General features: G+C 39.8%; 1 protein-coding gene across 6 annotated transcripts in view; it reads right to left on the reverse strand.

Moving 5' to 3' along the window:
- Window positions 1-24,218, reverse strand: part of LOC117536479 (zinc fingers and homeoboxes protein 2-like) — a 221,862-nt gene that overhangs the window by 70,462 nt on the left and 127,182 nt on the right. Inside the window, exon 3 of one of the 6 annotated variants that reach the window (XM_034201370.1) lies at window positions 12,565-12,653. The exons of the other annotated variants lie outside the window; for them this stretch is intronic. The gene's annotated coding sequence lies outside the window, so the exon portion shown is untranslated. The remainder of the gene's footprint in view (window positions 1-12,564; window positions 12,654-24,218) is intronic. 6 annotated transcript variants of the gene reach the window in all.

The raw sequence follows: 24,218 nt of genomic DNA on the forward strand, positions 1-24,218 counted from the left end.
AGATGGATTGAGCTAATGAGAAAAAGAGGAGGAGGAGGAAGGAAAAGGAGAGAGGAAAGGGGAGAAGGAGGGACATGCAGAAAGAAGAGGAAGGAGAGGAGAAACCAATACTAATGGACAGAGGAAAGGAAGTACAGATAAATAGAGAAGTGGAAAGAGACATTCAGAGGAGGAAAAGAGGAGAGGAGACAGAGGAGGAGAGGAAGGAGAGATAAGGAAGGCGGAGAGGATAATCATAAAGAAAGAGATTCACATATAGGACAAAGCAAAGGAGGGATACGGAGGTAGGAGGGGAGGAAGGACATGAGGGGACGACAAAGAGGAAAGAAACACGATGAAGAGGAGAAGAGAAGGGGAACCTAACAAGGAGGAACTTAAGGAAAGTTAGGAGACAAAGAGAAGTAAGGAGAAGAGGAAGGACAGTTACAACACAAATACAAAAAAGAGGAGAGCAAAAGAGAGTAGGGATATGAAGACAAATGAGGAGGCGATATAGGATATCACTAGGAAGAAAGGAAGGAAACAAGGAGCGGGATGACATAAGGAAAACTGAGGAAGGAGACATAGGAAGGAGGCGAGGGATCATTATTGTGGGAGCCTCACCTCCTCAGAGCCCATCAGGTGGATCTGCTCTGAGGTCAAAGGAGGACAGGGGAGGAGAGACAGAGGAGAGGAGACACAAAGGAGAGATAAAAGGATAGGGAGCAGAGGAGATGAAAAGAGAGGTTATCAGAGGTGCAGAGAGAGAGAGGGATGAAGGAGGCGAGACAGAGGAGGTGTAGAGAGGGAGGGAGGTGGGTCAATAAAACATGAGGGAGTCGCTCTGTGTACATCACTGTGTGTGTGTCCCTTTAACAGGTGTCCTCCTTTCTTCTTCATGTGTGTATAAATATCTATGTGTGTGTGTGTGTGTGTTTGTGTGTGTGCACGTGGTTCAAGGTGTGTGATTTAGCCTCTCGCGTGTCCTCACGTCACGTGGAAGTATTTCCGAGCTCACGCGTGCATGAAAGTCTCCATATGTGTATGTATGTGTGTGTGTATGTGTGTGTATGAGTGCATGTGTGTATGTGTATGTGTGTGTGTATGTGTGCGTGTGTATGTGTGTGTGTGTGTGAGTGAGAGAGAGTGTCCTCAGCTAACAAAGCTCATCTTCACCCAGCCATGAGCTGCTATAAGCCTGAGAGACACACACTTATATCTGCTGTATATAGGTCAGTGCAGGGCCGTGCTAACAGTCAGCGCCGCCACATGGCTAACCCTGCACATCAGCAGCAGATGTTCTGATGGAGTGTGTGAGAGCAAAATAAAAACAACAAATAATATTCATTATGTGTCGTTTAGTTTGATGTTTCATTTAAGAATCAGCATCAAACTATACTTTAAGTATAACTAATACAAGTATTCATGATGCAGATTGGCCCATTTCAGAATCATATAAGTTATTGTATTTTGATTATTGATGTGTTCATATGTTCATGCTGCATTTGGTGGGGTTTATTTGAAAAGTAGCTAGTAACTGAAGCTATGAATTAAATGTAGTAAAACGCAAAATATTGGAGACGAGTACAGTGTAAAGTAATTTACAATGGAAAACCAAGTAAAGTAAGTAACTCAGAATTGTACTTAAGTACAGTACTTGAGTAAATGTACTTAGTTACTTTACACCACTGCCTACAGAAGCTAATTGGGGTAAAGTATCTTGCCCAAGGACACTTCAACATGTTGACTTCAGGGGGATTGAACTACCAACCGTATATTCTTAGACCCCATTACCTCCTGAGCCACTGTTCAATTCAGGTGTTGAAGTAGATCAAACCTTTTTTTAGCATTTCTTTCAAAGATACATGTTTGGTCCACCAGTGTCTGTATTGGAGGGAGGGAGTCTAAAGTTGGAAACAGTTGTTTTATTTACATTTAAAAATAAATTGCAAATACTTTTCAGGTAACACTTTATATTAAGGTACACATTAACCATCAACTAGTTGTTAATTAACATGCATATTAGCAGTATATTGGCTCTTTATCAGTTATTATAAAACAGTTATTAATGCCTTGTTCCGCATGACCATATTCTACAAGTAATAAGCCATTAGTTGAGAGTTTTTCCTCAATAACACTCTAATTAGAGCTTACTTATTACAAGTAAGGAAGTTGACAGGGAATATCCTACTGCAGACAATACTATTACTTTACAAACTTTAAGTACTTAGTTATATACATTTACTTTAGTCATGTTTTGATGCATGTTTTTCAGTGTGGTATTTTAAACCTTAATACTTCGATATGACCACAGGCTTAATGTTGCATTTAACATGATATGTTGTAGTAGACTGTAGGGTAACAATTTAGTATTCACTTTGTTTAATGGGTAGACACCAAGCTAACACTTAAAGCATCACTGGAGGACAGTTAGTGTCTAACAACATCCACTGTGAAGCACATATGCAGTTATTGTAATTATAGGGTTGTTCCCGCAGGTTGGACGAGTCAATAAGGCCATTCTGTCAGAGTTACCAATACTGAGAATGTATGCACCCAATGCCCTGTACTTTGGATAACAGCTTCCACCAAATAGCACACTTTAATGACAAGTAAATTCCTTCCTTTATGGGGATTTATTGAAAGCACTCTCTAAAAATCATTTTATTTTTGGCCTGTCTTTTATAGGATAATCTCAGCCATAGGCAGCCTGCTGTTTATGCTGATGGAAGATTATTCTTTAAGAAATGTAAACAGTTTACAGTAAATACTTTTTTATATTACAACTTCACTTATTCCTGCGTTGCTTTAGATGTGAGTTAAAATGATCACAACATTGTTTGGAACCAATAATCATGACTCAATTGTGACCTTTACCATTTTCTGCAATATTTCCAATTATTCTGACACTGCATGAATGCAGCACAAATGCCCTATCTTGCAAAGGTAACTAAAAATAAACAAAAATGGTGTATTCAACATGTGAACTGGATCCACTACATACAAGTTTTCCATTATCCAGTTGATGGGCGGACAAATTGAGCCAAAAAACGTAACTTGTCAATCCTGCCTCACTTTCATTTGCCTCAATCGCCTTGCAATCTAAGGTAACAATAGCAAGATGAACTATGAATTGTATCAACGATTGGAGAAACAAACTTCAGGTCAGGGGTGAAGCTTTGTCCATATGTGATTGGCCATAGTGAAGGCCCCATTATGCTGTTTATGGTTAGCCTTTCCTGCAGTTTTTTCTAAAGGTTTTTGTGCATGTAAAGGATCTTCAAAGGCTAAAATCCCTATGTTCCTCCAGAGGGACATGGAGCACTGCAGCACAGACAGTATGAGAACAATAAAGAGCTTTTTGAACATTAAAGCATGGAGACATGTTACAGTAGAGACACTACATACTGATATGAACCTGAACATTTGCAGAAAAGGGCCCATTTGTTTGAATGGTGATCTTATTAGAAAACTTTGTTTGGAAGACTAAAAAATAAGAACACAAAAATGTCCCTTTTCCCCAAAACATCACATAGTTTATCCATAGATATATTTATTCAACTTAATTTTCCTCATCTCACACACCCGATCCCTCCTCTGCCACGCTGACTCAGAGATTACAGAAAGTCCTCTGACTGCTTCCTTCCTGCTGCTTATTCTGCAGTCGCTGCTTCAGGAATTCCAGCTTCATCAACCAGGGCTCTCATTGTGTGTCGCTCCGGATAAGACTGCCTAAAATGCTAATGTAAATAACCGTCCAGCGATGGTACTTTTGTGCATAAAAGCGCTGCTGGGGACGTAATGCATTATTGCGCTGTGAGGGAGGAAAAAGAAAAAGGCTTCCTCCTCTTCATCTGAATAGGCAGGATGGGCCACCTTGCCGGGGAGAATTCCATTAGCATTGGTTTCTCTGGAGGGTTTTACTGTCACATGGGCTGTAATGCTGCCTCAGAGGGCCTTTACGGCCTGCCAAGAAACATTTCTGAAGCCGGGTGTGGATGGAGCCCTGCTGAGGGGGGGAAGGGGGGGGGGGGGGGAGAAATGCTCAGGACTCCACAAAAGGACTTCTAATAAACTTTTATCAGTCACAGGGCTTTGCTCCCCACCAGATGTATTCTTTCTCTATTTCCACTCTTTCTTTTATAGTCGCTTATACAGCACTGAGGGTCTGGACCTGAAGCAGAGTCATGGCCACAATGCTTATATACGATGTCCAAAAGGGAAAGAGAGGAATGTGAGATGAATCACCTGGATGACAGGAGTTTTGTTCATGTTGGGGTCTGATTTAAAACTTGTGGTTTGTGGGGCACTAAGATTAAAATAGGTCACCTCTCAATTGATATCTAGGCCTATCAGAGTTAACAACTACATCTAACATATTTTATAAGTGCAGTTATGGCACATTCATTTTTTTTTTCTCAATGTTTCATTATATATCACTTTAGTTTTATATCAAAAATAAAAATAAATTGATATTAACATTTGTTTAAAGGGGCGCCATTATGTCCATTTTCAGGTTCATATCAGTATGTAGTGTCTCTACTGGGACATGTCTCCATGCTTTAATGTTCAAAAAGCTCTTTATTTTTCTCACACTGCCTGTTCTGCAGCACCTCTTTTCACCCTCTGTCTGAAACCAGAGTCCAGTCTGCTCTGATTGGTTAGCTGGCTGGCTCTGTTGTGATTGGTCAACCACTTAGAGATGTTTCGCCCCTTAAGACCCTGACACACCAAGCAGTCACCAGAGAACTCGCCGACGCCGTGTTCTCCTGCATCTTGGCCATGTGTCGCACTGGAACACACCGCAAAGACTTCAGCCGAGCACGTACGAACTGCGCATGCGTGAGTGGCAATAACTCTGGTGGTGAGTGTGTGGGAGAGAAACTCCTAGGATTTGACCCTTTGCAGACCATTTACAGATGTAGCACTCTAGAAAGGACTCCACCCAGCGGATTCCGACCAAAAACCCTGCGTTTACCAGTGGCTGGGATTTTAATGCCCTCCCACTATTTCCTGAGAGGGCGTTGCCAGATTTCCCAATTTGTTCAATTTCAGGATTTAACCATGAGATGGCGCTTCATTCACAAATACACAAAGACAACTGGGTGAACTTTGGTCTTCAGTTTGTTTGCTGGACTTTCAGTACTTCAGTAATGTTTGCAGCTCTGCAGTTGTGTTTGCTGAAGAGCATTTAAACACATATTTGTTATGGTTTTCACAGGCTACTATAATGAAAAAACATCAATATTTTAGATCAAATAAAGTATATCTAATCTTATTATCTTAATTGTAATTCAATAATATATAGTCTTTATATATTAAATAATCATAATAATGTAAATGTTTTAATATGCAGTATATTTTTTGTAATATTGTTGTGGTGTTTTTACAAAGTACAGTAGATTGAAGTAAACTTATACATTATCATGTATTATATTGTGTTTTATTATTAAGTAATATCATACATTAACCCCATTATAGCAGATGCCATATTGAATGGATGAACACATTTATGCATCAATAATTAGCAGTATTAGAGTATTTCTAAATATAAATTGTACAAATACTTATATGTATTTAATACTAATAACATAATGATTCATTTTACTTTCAGATGATAATACTTTTCACTTGGGCAATTGACAATTTTGAATGCAGGACATTTACTTCTAACACGTATTTTTACCAAGGTAAATAATCGGAATACTTGTTCCACCTCTGATTTTGGACCCCGTCACTGTTTTTAAAACTTTAATTACATGTTTGATATTTCCACAGACCCTTTCAGACCACTGCTGGAGAACAGAGGGGGGATGGGAGAGTTTTGTCACATTCCAATGGGGCATTACTAGATTTGAAACAAAGACAGTCACAGCCCTGCGTTGATCACCTTAAGGGAGCTGTCCGGGGTGGGGGGTGGTGAACGGTACATGGTCAATGTTTGTTTAAAAATGTTTGCAGTCGCGAAAGCTCTAAGCCAATCGGACATGCACAAAAAAAGGATCAGTCTATGTGTCGAGGGGGAACTAGACATCCCCTTTTCCTTTACAGCCAAGAGAAGATCACTGCTCTAAACAAAGTCAAAAATCGTACATCCAAAACGGAATAAATATAATTAATTATTATTAATACGTTAAGTCTTGTTCATTGTTTTTCACTTTTATTAAATGTTTTGATATTTACGGCGATAGAAACAACAGGAACTGCGACAGCATACATATGCAAAGACAAACCTACAGTTAAACTTTACTGCTGGAGAAGAGAGATCACAGGGGGGTTGGGAGATCACAGGGGGGGTGGGAGAGCAGTGGCTGATGGCCCATTAGGTGTGTAAAAAAAGAGAGTCACACACAGCCCCCGCTGATCAACTGAGAGCTGCTGAGTTTCATGCCCGTGGTGAGATGACGAAGCTTCATTCAAAATAAACCTCTTTTTATTGAATTACTGAGTTTAGGCACGTTAATAAAGTTTTAATGAAGATGACTACAGCAAATTCATATTTGTTAGTGCTTTCATGTCAATTTGGCGAACATATGATACATTAAATGATCGTGAGGAAGATGATTACAAATTGTTTGTATGAGCCGGTCTGCATTTCCAGATGAAAAAACAAACCGATGGTTTTGTACTTACGCCAACGTGGATTAAACTACATTATTTTGTTAAATAAAAACATGGTGATGTTTTGTAAATGATTACATGTCTCTTATTTAGCACAGAATATGATCCTATCCGTGACATATGGATCTTAACAAAGATCCGCTATAGAGAGGCGAAGTCCCTCCCCTTCCGGGGACCTCCATGGGGAAAAAGTATGTATTGGAGAGTCAATGGAGAGAGAAATCGTATCTTTCGATCCCGTTTGAATTGTGCCATGAATTACACATATGATGTTTGTCAATCTTAAAAAATAATTTCCATGTCAAAAAAGTCACAGTTTGTCGTAAAACTGTTGAAATATAAGACTATGAAAAATACGCAACTAGAAAGACTACAAATCCTAGAGTCCCGGTCCCGCATGCTGGCTCTTACGGAATCGACTAACTCCCCTTGTGTGTATGTACAGCTCTCAACATGCCCAAACTTGAGTGATTTCCACCTCTTTTAATACTTTCCGCCTCATTCTGAAAGAAAGAAGTGAAATGTTTCAACGTGACGGCCTCTTGGTGTGTGGTGCGAGACCAGAGATGTAGTTCATTGAGCGGTTTCACACAAAAAAAGTGTTACTTCACAGTTTTACGACACATTTTTTTTTTTGACTTGCAAAATTATCTTTTAAATTGACAAACATCATATGTGTAATTCCTGGCACAATTCCAACGGGATCGAAGGATAATCTTTCTCTCTTCATTGACTTCAATACATTATTTTTTCGAAATAAGGTCCCATGGAGGTCCACCGGAAGGGGAGGGACTTCGCCCCTCAATATCAGATATATCTATCAGCTGTTTATTTCACATGAGTTCCAGTGTGGCAGCTTTTTAATCACTGCGCCCCCTGGTGGATCCATGATCCATTGCAGCTGGTTTCATTATAATTTATCAAGGGGGCGTATCAAGTCATGCGGGGGGTTTTCCTTTCTGCGAGAGCCGACGCCGTGCCGATCACGGCCCCACTACGGTAGGGACGTCCGAAATTAGGTGCTACATCTGTACATGCACAAAAACCTATAGAACACACTACAGGAGAGGGAAAACCACAAAAAGAGTCTAAAGCCTCATCAATGTACTGTGATGCTTGTTCTTCTTTTAGTGCTGGATTAAATCACAAAGTTTCCAGACATTTTCAAAAAACCTTTCATTACAGTTTTCTCAACAGGTTGCAGACCGTGACTTGTCTGTGCCCATATTAACTTAGATCAACATCAAATTATTACCCAAGATATTCAGGTTTTCTTTTTATTTGATTGGCTGCGTGTGAACATATTTTCACATTGGCAATAACTTGGACAAGCTCTTATCTCACTTATGAGAAACCTGAGCGAGATGCGTGCCTGAGATTAGCTGGGATGCTGAGGCACGCACACCTTATCTTGTTTACTGTCGGGTTCTGCTGTCTGCCTAAACTCTGTTTCCATGGAAATATTAGGATTACTGCATGCTGACATTTTTTATTTCTGTATGAATCAATCGAATATTGCCGATGATTTGATTGCAGTGATTTCTGAAAATGCTTCTCTTGTTTTCCCGTCGCTCTGCCTTGTTTTCATCATTCATACTTGTATTTTTTGAAATGTCTGTCCCTTATTAGAACATTTTGGTCATTATTGTCCTTGTAGCTAAACGAGCCTTCTCTCAGAAACATGTACACACAAGAATAAACTCCCTAATTTTGCACAATGAGGTCAAAGGTCAAAGTTGGTCTTCACTGACCCGCTAAAGGGCCCTTGAGCCAGGACCATGCCTATATAGGGGGCTAGAACCTCAGTGCTCCGGTGTGGAAGACCCTCTTCATGCTCCCCACTCAATCTCAAATAACTAACCGGGGGAAATCAAAGTTAAATAAAGAAAATGAAAAGGAGAATGAATAATCACCGGTGAGCGAGGCATGGAGCTGCATCTCAACAAATCTTATTTGGATTTTTGGGAGTTGGGAGCGCACGAAAAAGAGAGAAGAGAGCAATTAGGAAACAAAGAAGGAGAGTAGGGGGAGAATAGGGGCGGGGGGATACAGGAGACAGGAGGGAGCAGTGAGGAGGAGAAGACAAATTGAAAAACTTGAGGTCGGTGACAAAACAAACACACATCAAAAATGTCCTCACAAAACGGGTTGTTACTCAAAACTTGGTCCTCACAAGTGCAGCAAAACAAACACACACACACACACAACTAATGTTAATTGTTCATATAACACGCTGCTCATACCAAACACCTGCATCACCATCTGATGACAGGATGAAACACTGCAGATATATTCAGCAACTGTGAAACTCCAAATGAAATATTTGACTAATGTTGTCTTTTTTTTCAGTGTCATGACGTTATTCAGCACTTACAAAACATTCTGAGAGGCTGAGTAAGATTATCCTTCATCCCCAATTACCCAAAGTTCCTGCTTTAATGCTTGGTATTTTCTACATTAATTTAAACTCAGCCACTCTAGTTTTTACCTAATCCCATTGTTGTTATTTATATTGAAGCTGTCACTTCTTATTATCCCTGTGTGAATTATTATTATGCCTGTAGCTCCTGTTTCATCACACCTGAATTTCCCTACAGCGATTATTTCAATTGATCTCATCTTACATGAACATAAATACATAATATAACATTATAATTAAAATAGGGTATGGTTGAAATGTTTCTTTAAAGTAGTGCCAAAAGGATTTCCAGGATTCCGTTCTGATTGCCTTAAGGAATATTCACAATTTTATACAAAACTGTTCAACTAAATACAGATAATAAATGATACTTTGTGCTCAGTCACGTGTTGGTAAAACATTAACATTGAAAGTACAGAGACTAAACTCAGACCTGTGTACGTTTAAAAATATCTGAATAAAAATCATACATTTTAAGTGTCAGAAGCACCCTCACCCTAACGGTACGTCCACACAGCAGCTTTGAAAAAATCTTGAAAATCTTGGAGCTGGGCGTGTCTGAAAGCTTGGGGATTTTTTGCGAGCAACGCGACCAACAACCAATTACATGAATCTCCCGCCCCCGACATACAAAGCAAAAAACCCCGGGGATTTTATGCGAGCAATATATATATATATATATAAACTCCCCAAACAGGCGAAAACCTACCAGTTTCACCCACTGTCTCTGCCACCTCCCTCCATGCCTGGTTCCTCCGGTTTGTATCCCGTTAATAGTTCTGGTCGTAAAGAACCGGGTGATTTGCTACCGTAATTTCTCGTTTGGAATATGAGGAAATGAACTGCGGTCTGGCTCTCCCAGCATAAACGGGTTTGATTGGCTAGCGCTTCCAGCTCAGCTTCAAAAGTTGAATATTGCTCAACTTTTGAATCCTGAAAATCCTGGAAATCCTGGAAATCTTCGCTTCGCTCCCCCACAATGCAGTTCGGCGAAAAGCGAGGCAAAGTGACGTCATCCCCATTCAAAGTCAATGGGCAGAGAAGCGTTGGAAGATTTGTTTAAAGCTGCAGTGTGGACGTACCGTAACCCTTTTTATGTAGTTATTCTACAGTAAAAAACATTTCAGGTGCCACAGTTAGTGTTAACACAACACTTACTTGTTCAAAAAATAAATAAAAAATAAATTAGAATATTTTCACTGAAGCACAAAATTCTCAAATAACCCACAGCGTTTATCCTGTTCTGAGACTAAGTGATGGACTTTATTCACACACACACACACACGCACACACGCACACACACACACACACACACACACACACACACACACACACACACACACACACACACACACACACACACACACACACACACACACACACACACACACACACACACACACACACACACACACACACACACACACACACACACACACTCACTGCTTTTATCCATTTGCTTGAATGTTAAGAAAAAGACGAGCTAATCGAGTAGAAGGAGGGATGGAAGGAAGGAAAAGATGGTTTAGGAAGGATAGACAGAACGGAATTAAAAGACGAAGGAAAAGGATACAAATGATACACCAATGAAGGAAGGAAGAAGGTGATTCACATAAGAGAGGATGCAAGGTTAGTAGTAATAAGAGAGGACTAAAGGATGAATGGAGGAAAGAGACTAAAGGAAGGAAAAAGGGCGGATACAAATCAGATGGAGGAGAGAAAAGGAAAAGTTGTCGGAGGTAAAACAGATATAAGTAAATAAGTAAAGAGGGGATGAAATGAGGAAGTGACAAGGAGGGAATCAAGGAAGGAACATAAACAAAGGACGAATGGAGGGAAAGAAGGAGACTAGACTGAAACAGACTTTAAGGGAGAAATGAAGGAGCGAGGGACAACTAGTGACGGAAAGCAGGAGGTAATGAAGGACATAGGAAAGCAAGAGAGGATCTAGGTAGGTTAAAAGGAATTCCAGAAATTAGGATTAAGAGGAGCGAATAACAAAGAAGGAAGGAAGAGAGACACTGAGGTAATACAGAATGACAGAAAGCATGAAGAGAATAGGGAGGGGAGGAAAATATACTTTCAGATGGTTGAAAGGGATGAAGGGAGGAAGGAATAGGGAATACATAGAGAAGAATGAAGTGAGGAAGGGAATAAAGTAGGGAGAGAAGGAGAGCACTGCAAGGATACATTGAAGAATGAAGAGAGGGAAGAAAGAAAGGGAGGATGAAGGCAATAACTATTCAGAGTATGAGATACATGGAAAAAGGAAGCTAGGATGTAGGGTAAGATAAGAGATGAGTAAGATATAAGTGATGAATGGAGGAAAGTAGAGATAGGAAAAAGGAGTGAGGAAGATACAGTATGAGTGAGGTAACAGGGAGAGGAATCAAGGTAGAGAAGGAAGGAGGAATGAATGTAGTAAGGGAGAGAGGAAGGAGGATTCAGGTAGAAATTAGAGTGCAAGGGAAGAAGGACAGAGAGAGTAGAGGAGGAAGGAAAATGAGGACAGTCTCAAATTGGACAGAAGGGAGTCATTAAAAAAGGAGGGAAGGGAAGACAAAAGAGGGAAAGAAGAAAGGAGGGAAGCACCAGGGGATAGCAGAGAGGAAGAGGAAAGAGAAAGGTAACAAGGGAGGAAAGGAAGGAAGCAAAAGGAAAGAGAGAGGAGGGAGGGGAATAAAGCAAAAGGTTGTCACGAGACACAAAAAAGAGGAGTACAAAAATGGAGGCATGGGGGAGAAAAAAAGGGAGGGAAGATCACTCAGGCAGAAGGAGGAGAATGGAGGAAGAGGCATTTAAGTATAGGGAGGGAAGAAAGGAGAGGGAAGAAAAGAAGGAGAGGGAGGAAAAGAAGGAGAGGGAGGAAAAGAAGGAGAAGTGTTGGGCTGGAAGGCCAAATAATGGAGCTGCTCATCTCATGGTGAATTTGAATGGAGGCTGAATTAATTTAAATCTCATCACGGCCCGCCCTCTAATACCTTATCAGTTCTGCACGGAGACAAGGGACGTAATCGCATTAGACCCGCCACTCTGCTCTGCTGCACACACACACACACACACACACACACACACACACACACACACACACACACACACACACACACACACACACACACACACACACACACACACACACACACACACACACACACACACACACACACACACACACACACACTAAACCAAAAGATACACACTACATGTGTTGCCTTTCACACACGGTGCACATACTGGTGAGCACAATTTCATGGCAGCGGGTGTGTGCACGTATGTGAGTGTGTGACTTTAAGCTGATTTGGCACGTGCATTAAACCAAAACACACACACTTCACAAAAATGTGAAAAAACGCCCCCATGAGTACAACTCAGAAAGACAACAGCATGCATGTAAAGACACACACACATACACAGACACACACTGGGTGCAACAACACACAGCATGCATACACACTGACAAATAAGTGTAGAAAAACACACATAGAGCTGCTCCACACACACACACACACACACACTCTTGTATAGAGCTGAGCTAGCGCAGTTACCTTCTAGGGGAAAGGCTCATGGGAAGTTATGCACTCGGCTGTTGACATTGGCTGCGGTAGGAGGAGCAGCTTTACAGCGCGTACTCATGCTGAAATGTACACACACACACACACACACTTTGACAAGGGCCAAAATCCACACACACTCTAAACAAGATGGCGGGTGAGTTATAGGCTGTACAGACTAACTCACACACTCTGAACAAGATGGCTGGGAATGTTGTCAATCAATAAATGTGTGTTTTTTATGATAAGAAAGGGAAACTCCACCCAAAAAAACAGACTGATGGGGGTTCTGTTGTTTTTTTATTTCTGGTGATAACAGGATGAGCGTAGAGGATGTGACTTTGATAACAAACGGATTCAGTCGGTGACTCAGGTTCTCTGGTTTTGGTGTAAGTCCCTCAGAATCAATTAAAAAAAAGATATATTTTGTGTCTAAATGTATATTAATATTGGTTATGTGTGTTATTGTTAGAGCGTTGTTCAAATTGTCTGTGATGGCATGTTGGAAGGAAGGCATGCTGTATGATGATTATAAAGTCATTTCTACTTGTCTTCTTAGAGACATTGAACGGCATTTGTGGTCCGGTATGTTTTTTTTTCAATTGTAGTTGTAAGGACATTTTGGGTTTTGGTCCAATGAGAGTCCATGAGAAATAATAAAATAAATATTGATTGCCCTTTAGAGTAACATCGAACCCTCAGAACTGTTTAAACCATGACCACGATCGTACCAGACGTTTGATCTATTTTCCAGCTAAACTTAACAATGTAGTAACTTTAACCCATAAAGGATATTTTCCTGAACTTCAACAAGTTGTCTTTGTGCTTTACCACGACAAGAGCTTAACCAGAACATTGTCAGATTATAGAACAAATGTATTGTTCAAAAGTGATTAGTAATGTTTCTGGAAGGCACAATAAATAATGTTGTATAAGCCGAATCAGCCAAAATTATGTAAAATAAAATTGGATTATGGTTAAAGCCGGAAATCTGCTTTGTGTCTTCTCAAAATCTTTCTCTTAAAAACTACAGCCTACTACAACTGTTCAGACATCACTCTCTGTGTCAAAAGGAAACACTACATCCAGAGAACTACAAATGACAAAAAAATCTGTACTATACAAACAGCAATGAGGAGAGAATGATGCTAACTTTAAATATCATTGACATCAGGTTTATAACACTCAAATGGTGCCTAAAAGAAGCGTGTAGGTCCAGAAGCGGACTGGGAGAAAAGGCAAAGGTTTTGCCAGAAAACAGCCACACCTTTTCAACATTTTCCACAATCTCAATAGTTAGGTACAGCTAATCATAATTTGTTCAGAAATGTCTTATCGATGCCTGAGGACATTGAAATGAAACACCATGAAACACATTATTTTATTATTGAATTTGGAGTATAAAATGTATTTGATTTGATGTTGACTGTGTATATTGAAGCAGAATCTAAAAGCATGTCGAGGTCAATCAAACAGCCAATTTACATATGAGGCTCTATCCTGAGCCATGAGATGGAGAAATTAGCAGAATACATCCTTCAGGAAAACTACCAATAACCATGACTCAAAACTTTAAATCTTTCCCTTCATTTCGACTCAAACGACCCACAACAACCAAAGAGAGTGTCTGTATAACCACAGAAACGTGTTTGACTAGTTTATAAAGCAACAGAAACTTCCTTTGAATTCCTCGAAAGAGGCACAATGTAAAAAAAAAAGCTCTCTTAATCGAAAACACACGTTTTAACTTTCTTTCCCTGAATATAATCTTGTTTAGTCACAAATGCCATGTAAGCAGGACACTCTTAACCTGTTAAACTCCATCCCTGTTTTCCAGGTCTCAGGCTCAAAAATGACATGTCCAGAACAAATGACCATAACTACACTTCTAAAAGGGGAACATTAATAATCTTTTTTGACTTTTTTGTGAGTTGGATGTAGAAAAGTCAGAATCAATATAGATGTTTTTTATTTTAAAGAAAATTCAGATTGAACATAGTAAAAAACTGTAAATTATAGTGTCCGTCCAAAAATTCTGTTTGACTTAACCACCCTTGGATTATGGGATGGTAGACTAAAAGCTTTAGGAATCCAAAGTACAACATATAATAAGTACCCTGTATCAAGATTGATGCAAAACAAGTGACATTTGACCTTTTTAGAGATGTTTAGCAAAAAAAACTCCACCTCTGGGGTGATTTGGGTGGAAATGGGCGTTTTTGCCGTTTCTCTGGAACCCATTGGTCGATTTTGATGATTGACATCTCTTTTGAACCGTTAGAGCCAATAGAATCGAAGGGGAATTTCCACATACACACCAACGTTACCATTGTGAAGTGGGGGTTATGCGCATGCAGTTTGCCTAAAGCGAAACCTGTCTCACACTCTGAAATCTGAAAACTTAAAAGTAGGTTTATTGCTGATGGATTATCAGAAATCATTTCAAAGTGACACAGACTTGGATTGGATTAACCTTCAGCAGCGTTTTTATCGTTTTAATGCCATTGAAGACAACTTTTGATCAAACAACGACGAAGGTAAGACATATTGCCGTGTTCGCTACCTAGCGCCACGTGTTGTGATGTCTGTTTTTGTTTATAATGTCGCAAGTTCTTATCATGGAGTGATGTTACAGTATGGATAACTATCGATTCTGTGTCATGTCACGATGCTAATCAATATGTTGGATGTGCAGTTACGACAAGTAATAAGGGTGTTATACCGTTTTTTCTGTTGAAACGGCGTTAGCATTTTTTCGCTGCGGGCTAATTCAGAGGCTCAGCGTTAGCTTTGTGGTTTTTTTTGCAAAAAAATAAAATAAAGATCAGTTAGCTGAGTTTCTTCCCATTACATGGATATGAAACATTCATAGTTTATTCAATATTAAGAAGCCCTCAGACGCTGTTTCAACAGGTTAATAGATGTTTTCACTTTTAAACACATGTTTAGTAATTGGATTAAAGCTACAAATTAGCATTTTTAGATAAACAGTGGATCAAATGATGGCGTAATGTCGGTCTTCTGAGCCCACAGAGAGTGATTAGATGTTTAATTTCTCTTTTTGCTGCACTTTTAGTGTAGAGTTTTGCTGTTGTGCTGCTGTGTTTATTGTGTTAATTGTATTTTGTTACTCTGGCACAACAATTTCCTTCGGGATAAATAAAGTCTTATCTTATCTTATTACTCAACTCTGTAGCTCTATGGAGATCTCATTAAAATGTAAAGGTCCCATGACATGCTTTTCTGGTTATTACCCGTCCCCTTGTGTGTTATGAAGCTTTTTCTGCATGTAAACGGTCTGCAGAGTCACAAACCCTCAAAGTACACCCTGCAGCGAGTAAAACTCTAACACAGAGAAGACCTGTCTGTGCTGCCCCAGAACGCCTCGTTGGACATTTTTCTTTTTCCATTTTTTTCTTCCTGGTCATAGTGACGTAACGGTCATAGCTCCTCACACACACACACTCACTCAGCCTTATCTGTTCTCAGCCGCGGCCACGCGGATCCCCTGTGTGTGCTCAGGCTGAGTTCCGCGGTGTCTCGCAGACCCCATGCAGCAACCAGGAAACGACCCCAGTAATCCAGCTCACACTCTCCGCTCCTCGAGCCTCAAAGGGCGGAGCAGCGAGCCCCACAACGTCCCGCCAACATGGCACCCAGACCCCACGCAGCATTCTCATCTGTTTGTCATTACTGGTGTCATTTTCTGGTTGCTAACAAACGCCATTGTAACACATAATCACTGATGTTCCGCTGTAACGGTGGTGGACTCATCAGAACAGAGTGGGCGAGCTGACCAATCAGAGCACAGTGGGCTCACAGGGAGGGGGGGGGGGGGGGCAGGAGCTCCAGCAAGCCATTTAGGACAGAGAGTGAATACACATACTATACAGAGATGCTGTATGAGAAACCAATGTGAGTTTGGAACATTGAACAATGTAAATCTATTGTAGTAGACCTCAACAATGGAATTATGATGAGTAGAAATGGCCATGTAATTTAAACAAATCAAAGTTTTTCTTTAAATTGATAATCAGCTGGATTATCATTTCTCCAGAAAAAGTTAAATTTGAACCATTAAGGAATCAAAGTTAGTAATGTACAGTTAAACAACCGCCACCGATATCCTTTGTCAGAGTCTAAAAATAAGAATATATACCTAAATGTTTTCTAACATTGCTCTTTACTATATAACAAAATAAAAAAATGGTTTGCTTCAGAATAAACCTATAGACATTTTGCCAACTTGGAACAGGATCCGAAAAAAGACCAGCTATCAGAAGTAGTCGTATGACGATTAGCTTAACTTATTGAGGTGTACAATAATAATGAACTTGACATCGATAATCAATAAAACCAATCTTTCTGTCGCTCATGGTTCAACAGATAAAATGAAATCCACTGACTCACTTGGTATTTATGTAGTGCATCCCTGTGTTAGCATCATTTAAATGCGAGAGGCAAGACATATTTAAGGATTAGTGTTCTGGCTTGTGTGGAAAAAAACACTTTCTAAGAAAGAGAGACGAAGAAAAAACACAGATCTCAAAGCTGGCAGGTGAAGATATTTAGAGGTTGGAAAATGTTCATAGAAACCAGATGAACTTTGAAGGTCTTGAGTATGAGATGTACTGTTAGTGGGAGGTACAAACCACAGATTCCTTGAAACACAAACACATGTGCATGACCTAATGAACCTGCCAATGACTCATACTGTATGTACAAGCTTGTCAAACTTTCCTGCGGTTTACTCTCCGTCCAATTGTCTGCTGGCCGCTGTGCATTTAAACAGCTAACCAACTGGACCTGCTGTGGTCATGTTTTCAAGGAACATCATTTTTGAATGATGCACCGCAGCAGCCGACACAGGGCGAGCTTTCAGTAAGTTCATGTCTCTTTTTGAAAATACATATTTTAAGCGGAGAGCATGTCTTTGTGATGATGAATACTCTTTCAAAGATCTGAGTTTTCCAGTGATTGAAGATTCATTTAATGAATTTCCCCCCTGAAAAAAGGCCGCTGTCCATTTAATTTGTAATTTGGCCACACGCAAAGCATTTATGTCAATGAAAGGGACTTGATTTGGCTCAGAAATATTATTAAATGTCAATTCAGTCATTTTTTATCATCATTCAACTCTTTCTGTTAAGACTCCGGATCCATCTACCATCTTTAAAAAGACACAATCAAAGATAGAAATAATTGAAACCAAGAAAATAAAATGTCTTTATAAAAGAAGAAGAATAACTAAAGTTGAACAGACTTTTTCACTGATTTGATGGTCCAATGGTTATACTTCCAAAACTCGAGATGCCTTGTGATGATGTGGAAAGTTACGGATTATAGCTAATGAAGACTTTGATTGATGATTGAGGGGTCAATACACACAGAATGAGCTTAATATGTGTGTGTGTGTGTGTGTGTGTGGGTGTGTGTGTGTGTGTGTGTGTGTGTGTGTGTGTGTGTGTGTGTGTGTGTGTGTGTGTGTGTGTGTGTGTGTGTGTGTGTGTGTGTGTGTGTGTGTGTGTGTGTGTGTGTGTGTGTGTGTGTGTGTGTGTGTGTGTGTGTGTGTGTGTGTGTGTGTGTGTGTGTGTGTGTGTGTGTGTGTGTGTGTGTGTGTGTGTGTAAGGGAAAATGTCAGAAGAAAAAGTCCTGTTTGTCTGAATTTAATGGATATTTAGCTGGTGGCACCCACAAGAGTTGAAGATACTTTCTATAAAGAGAAAAGATAAAGAGAATCCTATCCTTCATCTTTTTCTTTAAGATAAGCAGTTGCCATATTTTAAACCTCTATGATTTATCATTTGTGTGTACTGCACATAGAAATGATTAACATGAAAAAAAGTGTCACAGACCTACTGTAAGATTACGATTGGTAAAGCCAATCCAACTCATAAAAGACAGTATGACACCATTCTTGCATTATCAACCTGAATTCGAGCCTTCCTCTAATTTTCCCATAAGATTGTGCTAATTGATGAAAATTGTCGGAATAACGACGGTAACAAAAGACAAAGTCAGGTTACATACGATAGTGACAAAGTCCACCAGACTTAACCTGTTAAGCCCTGAGCCTGTTTTTCAGGTCTCAGGCTCGAAAATGACATTCCCAGAACAAATGACTATATCTTCACTTCTAAAAAGGGGTACATTAATAATCTTTTTTCTCAAAGTAATGATACACCTGTGAGTTGGATGTAGAACAGTCAGAATCAATATAGCATTTTTTTAAATTTTAAAGTAAATTCAGATTGAACATTGTAAAAAAATGTAAATTATAGTTTCCGTCCAAAATAAAACCATTACTTATTACTTGAAAACCACCCTTGAATGATGGGATAGTAGACTAAAAGCTTTAGAAATCCAAACTATAGCATATAATAAGTACCCTGTATTAAGATTGATGCAAAACAAGTGACATTTGACCTTTTTAGAGAGATTTAGCACAAAAAAAACACCTCTGGGGACATTTGGGTGGATTTGCCCTATCTCTGGCCCCCCTCGGTCGATTTTGTTGATTGACACCTCTTTTGAACCGTTAGAGCCAATAGAATTGAAGGGAAGTTCCTCAAATCCATCTAAACATTACCATTGAGGAGTGAGAGTGATGCGCATGCAGTTTCCCAAAAACCGGAAGCTGGGTTGTAGCTCTCATAGCAGCTAATATGAAATCTCCGTTTTTGACAACGGCCGGGGGCGGCGCCAGAGATTTTCTTTTAGGGGGTGCTGTGGGGTAGCTTGACGTTTCATAGAGGGTGCTCACACATGTAGGGTTTCCCATGAAGGTACCGGGCGCTACAGTGGAATGTTCTACTGCAACACTCCCCACACACACACACACACACAGTGTACCCGCGACCGTTACAATGAAGGCTCGATAATCAGCTCACGGCATATAGGTGTAAGCAGGGGTAACGTTTTTATAAGTGGGGGATGGACCTAACATCCTCTGGGGGGGTCCGGGTTGTTCATGGTAGTGTTTCTCTAGGGCCAGATAGCACTGCATTTTGCTTTGTGCTTTTGTTTGTTTCAATTGGTGATATAGTTTTGTTTCTGGTGTTTTATCATTTGGTTAACTTTAAACTGGGAGAGGACCCAACCCTTCACTACTATAGAGAATAATTGTCCGGACGGATTCCAGTCATTTAAACCACATTTTAATGTAAATTTGACTTTCCATTGCGTAGGATGCCCTTTGTGCTTTCCCTCTCAGTTCATTTATTGGTGGATTAAAACTCCCAGTGGAACTTATTTCAAGTCGTTTTCTATTTTAAGAGTTCCTAATGTGAGGTTATTTATGTTTCTCTGAACTGGATCTATTTGGAAGATAATTGTCTTTGTCTTGTTCATGTTTACTGCCAGGGCCCAGGTCCGGCTTGTTGCAGCAGGTCTGCTGTAATCATAGTTCTGTAGGAGACAGCAAAACCAGGTGATCTGCGTAGTGCAGGAGTTTGATTTCTGAGTCATCTAGATTGAGGCCAGGTTCTTCAGAAGTCTCTAGGATAGTGGCTAATTCATTGAAATAGATGTTAAATAGAATTGGACTCATACAGCAGCCATGTCTCACTCCACGCTTTTGAGAGAAAAATGTTGCCAAAAATGTTGCCAATTTGTTATAGCGCACTTATTGCTTGTGTACATTGATTACATTATGTCATGTTTTACCCCCTACATCTGATTCAATCACTTTGTAAAAAAGACCATTGTGCCAAATAGAATGGAAAGCCTTTTTGAAATCTATGAAGCATGCAAATATCTGGTCACTGTTTTGGCACGTGTCATGTGTTTGTTAATTGAGGTATAGGGTGTCAATATGATCTGAAGTTTGGTGTTTTGGTATAAATCCAATTTGACTTTTACTCAAGACATTGTGTTTGGTAAAGAAGTGTATGAGTCTGGAATACATGTATAACAAAGATCTATTTGATATACTTTATTAATCCCCGTGGGGAAATTGTTCCTCTGCATTTGACCCATCCGTTAGGAGCAGTGTGCTGCCATTTTGAACGGCGCCCGGGGAACGGTGCCTTGCTCAGGGACACCTCGGTAGCACTTGGTCTTGCCTGGACTTGAACTGGTGACCTTCCAGTTACCAAGCCAAGTCCCTATCGACTTCGCCACCACCGCCCAAAAGACTGGGCAGTGAAGTCCTTACATGATTCAGTATTTTGTCAATATAAATGGTTAAATCAGAGCTTTTTAGCTCTTAGTTTTGCAGCACACTGTTATATTGATTCAGTCTCTCTTTCCCAAAACAAATAATAAATGCAGCTTTATTTATACTGTGTTTTTATTAAATTAGTGGCAACTCAACATTTCAAACCCAGACCTTTTTATCAATCAACACTTTTACTGATCAAAATCAACAGATTGAGCAACTGTAATAATATTAAGAATTTGTTGACAGGTTGACAAACACAGAAAATGCTGATTTATTTTTCGCAATCAAAAGCATAATTTTGCAGCAAAACCAAATAAGCTGCATGAATATTTTTCAACAAGTTGGATTTTTTTTTATTTGAAATAAATCAAAATGAGCTTTGGCTAAGTATGTGAACATGTTTGAGGAATTTGACATTCCAGTGAAATCTCCAATGAAAGCCAATTTGTTATGATGGATTGCAGTAATCATTTCAAAGTGACAGAGACATTGGATTAACCTTCAGCAGCGTTTATATGCATTTGAATGCCCTTGAACACGACTTTTGATCAGACAACAGCAAAGGTAAGACGTATTTGCCTGAGACGCTACCTGCCAAATGTGTAGTCGATCACATCAAATGCCTAGGAGGAGTTTGTTAAAGTACGGAGGGCGATAAATAATCCATCGATATCAATAATGTAGCGAGCAACCTACTGTCATGATTTCGGACCCTTGTCCTGTGCTTTGCAGGTCGTTTTGTGTGTGTTTGGCAGGGTCTTTGCCGACCTCTGGTCTCAGACCCTAATCCCTCATGCTGTTATTTACACCTCCTGCTTCTCCAGCTGCTCACACTTTAAGATCTTTATGTCAGATACTGATTAAATCAGAATCCAGATTAGTTTAATTCAACTTTAATTCACTGTCATCTGCAGCTGGAGGTGCTCTGCAGGCCGGGACCCCCCCCCACTGCTCCATCATAGTGAGTGATGGAAATGTACAGAATGACAATCAAACTATCTGAAACATGCTGTATATGAGTAACTATAGTGTGTTTCTTGCCTTTTTTCTTATAATTTCACAATTAAAAAATTATGTCACAGGTTTATGAATTATGAAAAATAATTTACGGCATGAACCAAATAATTGAAGTTTTCAACCACTTTACTGATAACAGTAACTTGGTGCTTTTCCGTCCTATCTTTTTTTTCACAATTTCTATTTGCACAGAAAACACGTAAAGTTGAAACACAGCTAATTGGATTATATATATTTTATACTTGGCTAAGGTGGAAATATTTGCGTATGGAAGTGTAATGGAAACAGACTTAGCTAACTTAGCTTGGCTAATTTAGCTAACTAAAAATATTCTTCTCGTGGCTCCAGTCTACACTGATCTGATCTGTTCTGTAAGCTTTGTACCATACATACAAAGAACTTAATGAAATGTCAGATTTCCATCAAGCTTTTTATATTGTTTTCTTACTGTCTGGCGCTCTTCTAATCTTTTCTTGTTGAAACCTCTTCTTCTGTGGTGTTAACGACAGGAGACAGGGAGCAACCTATTGGTCACCTGATTAAACAACCTATAAACAACTCCTTATCACATTACCCTAGTTCAGTGGTCACCAACCAGTCGATCGCGATTGTGATGCGAGTAGATCGCACACCGTTAAAAAAAAAAAGTAGCAAAAGAAAGAAAAGTAAAAAAATATATATATGTATTTTTAAGTGTTTGGATGTAAGCCTATCATCCACCACCCCGTTAGCAGGTGCCACTTGATTGACGTATCTTTGACACATTCCCTGTAGCTCCTGAAAATAATAGACTGACTTAAAATAATGCTGCATATTTTGGAACTCACTGCACTTATGGTAGATACCAACTGCAACAAAACATATTTTACAGTGATTTAATTGTAATACACGTTTCAAAATGATGCCGAAGTAACTACATGCTGATACCGGTTAGTAAAAACCATGAATTAATGCTTTGACAAGTGTACACACAACACGGCAGGCGAAAAACCTTTTGAAATGCGTGTTTTCTGAATGGAGATCGGATCGATCAGGCTAAGCTAACGTTGTAGTTGCTCCATCCACACTCACAACAACGTGATTGTCTGTGGTTTGTACTTGTTTAACTTGTGTCCAGTTTCTGAACAGATATGAGGAGCTGTGAGCTCTGAGTGCTGACAGCTAACGGCTGATGTTTTGGTTTTCTGATTCAACGTCAGTGATGGCAGGCTGAGATCCTCACCGCTGATTGGCTACCGCGCCATTCACATCAACCGCGTCTGTCTGCGTCTCTGCATTGACTTTACATGTAATCGCGCCCCCCCCCAAAATCGCATCGCGTCCGGTGTGAACGCACCAATGGTCTATGCCCAAAAAAACAATGTTGTTAGAATTTAGAATTTGTAAGAATTGTGTTAAAATAACTCGTTTTGATGTTAATGTTAAATGTTGCACTTGCATGAGGCTTCAGTGGATAAACCTCACGGCCCGTCCACACTACAGCTTCGACAGCTTCAAAAACGGTTTCAAACGCGTCTGCCCATTCACTTTGAATGGGGTGATGTCACTTTTCGCCGAACTGCATTGTGGGAAGCAGAGCGGAGCTTTCCTGGCGTTTCAGGCTGCAAAAGTTGAGCAATGTTCAACTTTTGAAGCTTCTGAAGCTTTCGGTGGAAGCGTCAGCCAATCAAATCATATGCCAATACAAGCTCTAGCCAATCAAACCGCTGCTTGTGTGTCAGGGGCGGGAGATTCATGTGATTGGTTGTTGGTCGAGTTTCAGACACGCCCAGCTCCAAGCTTTTTTTGAAGCTGTAGTGTGGACGGGCCGTCACAGTTAAAATGGCACTTTATGTTATCTGCTCACTGCAAGATGTTATTTTTTTCTTTGTTGTTGTTGTTGCTGTCAACAAAATAATTTACTCATTCAGTCAAACAAATGGAAAATAAGCTACATACATTTATATTTAGGATTGTAATGAAGGGAAACTTAAAGTATGATGTAAATATATATATTTATCCTTTTTTGACATGTTAGTTATTTTGTGTTCTTGGTTTAATCAAATTGGAAGTTGCACCAAATGATTTGATGTAATTCAGATGCAATTAGCCATAAAAGGCCTCAAATTGGAAGGCTGTCTTTTTCACTCAATTCTGCAATAGGTAGATCTCGCCTTTCACCAAGGCCGAGGTCGGGATCTTGGGCTTAAAAAGGTTGGTGACCACTGCCCTAGTTGATGGAAACAATCATTCATTTTCTTATCCTTTTCATTTCTTCTATTCTATTGAAATGTGCAATGCATGTTGGTGAATACAAGCTAGTAAGTAGAGTGATAGTTTAGGACAAGGTGGCTCCTCCTGCATTGCTTGGTGACATATGAGAACCCAGCCTGTTTCTTTTAAACACACTCTGCTCCCTTCCATCCAGGCTTCATACTCTGAACTTTGGGATAAAGAGATTGTTATGGAATAAAAGTGAACATCTAACGAG

This window comes from Gymnodraco acuticeps, unplaced genomic scaffold (genome assembly GCF_902827175.1).
Source record: "Gymnodraco acuticeps unplaced genomic scaffold, fGymAcu1.1, whole genome shotgun sequence".
Taxonomy (NCBI): Eukaryota; Metazoa; Chordata; class Actinopteri; order Perciformes; family Bathydraconidae; genus Gymnodraco; species Gymnodraco acuticeps.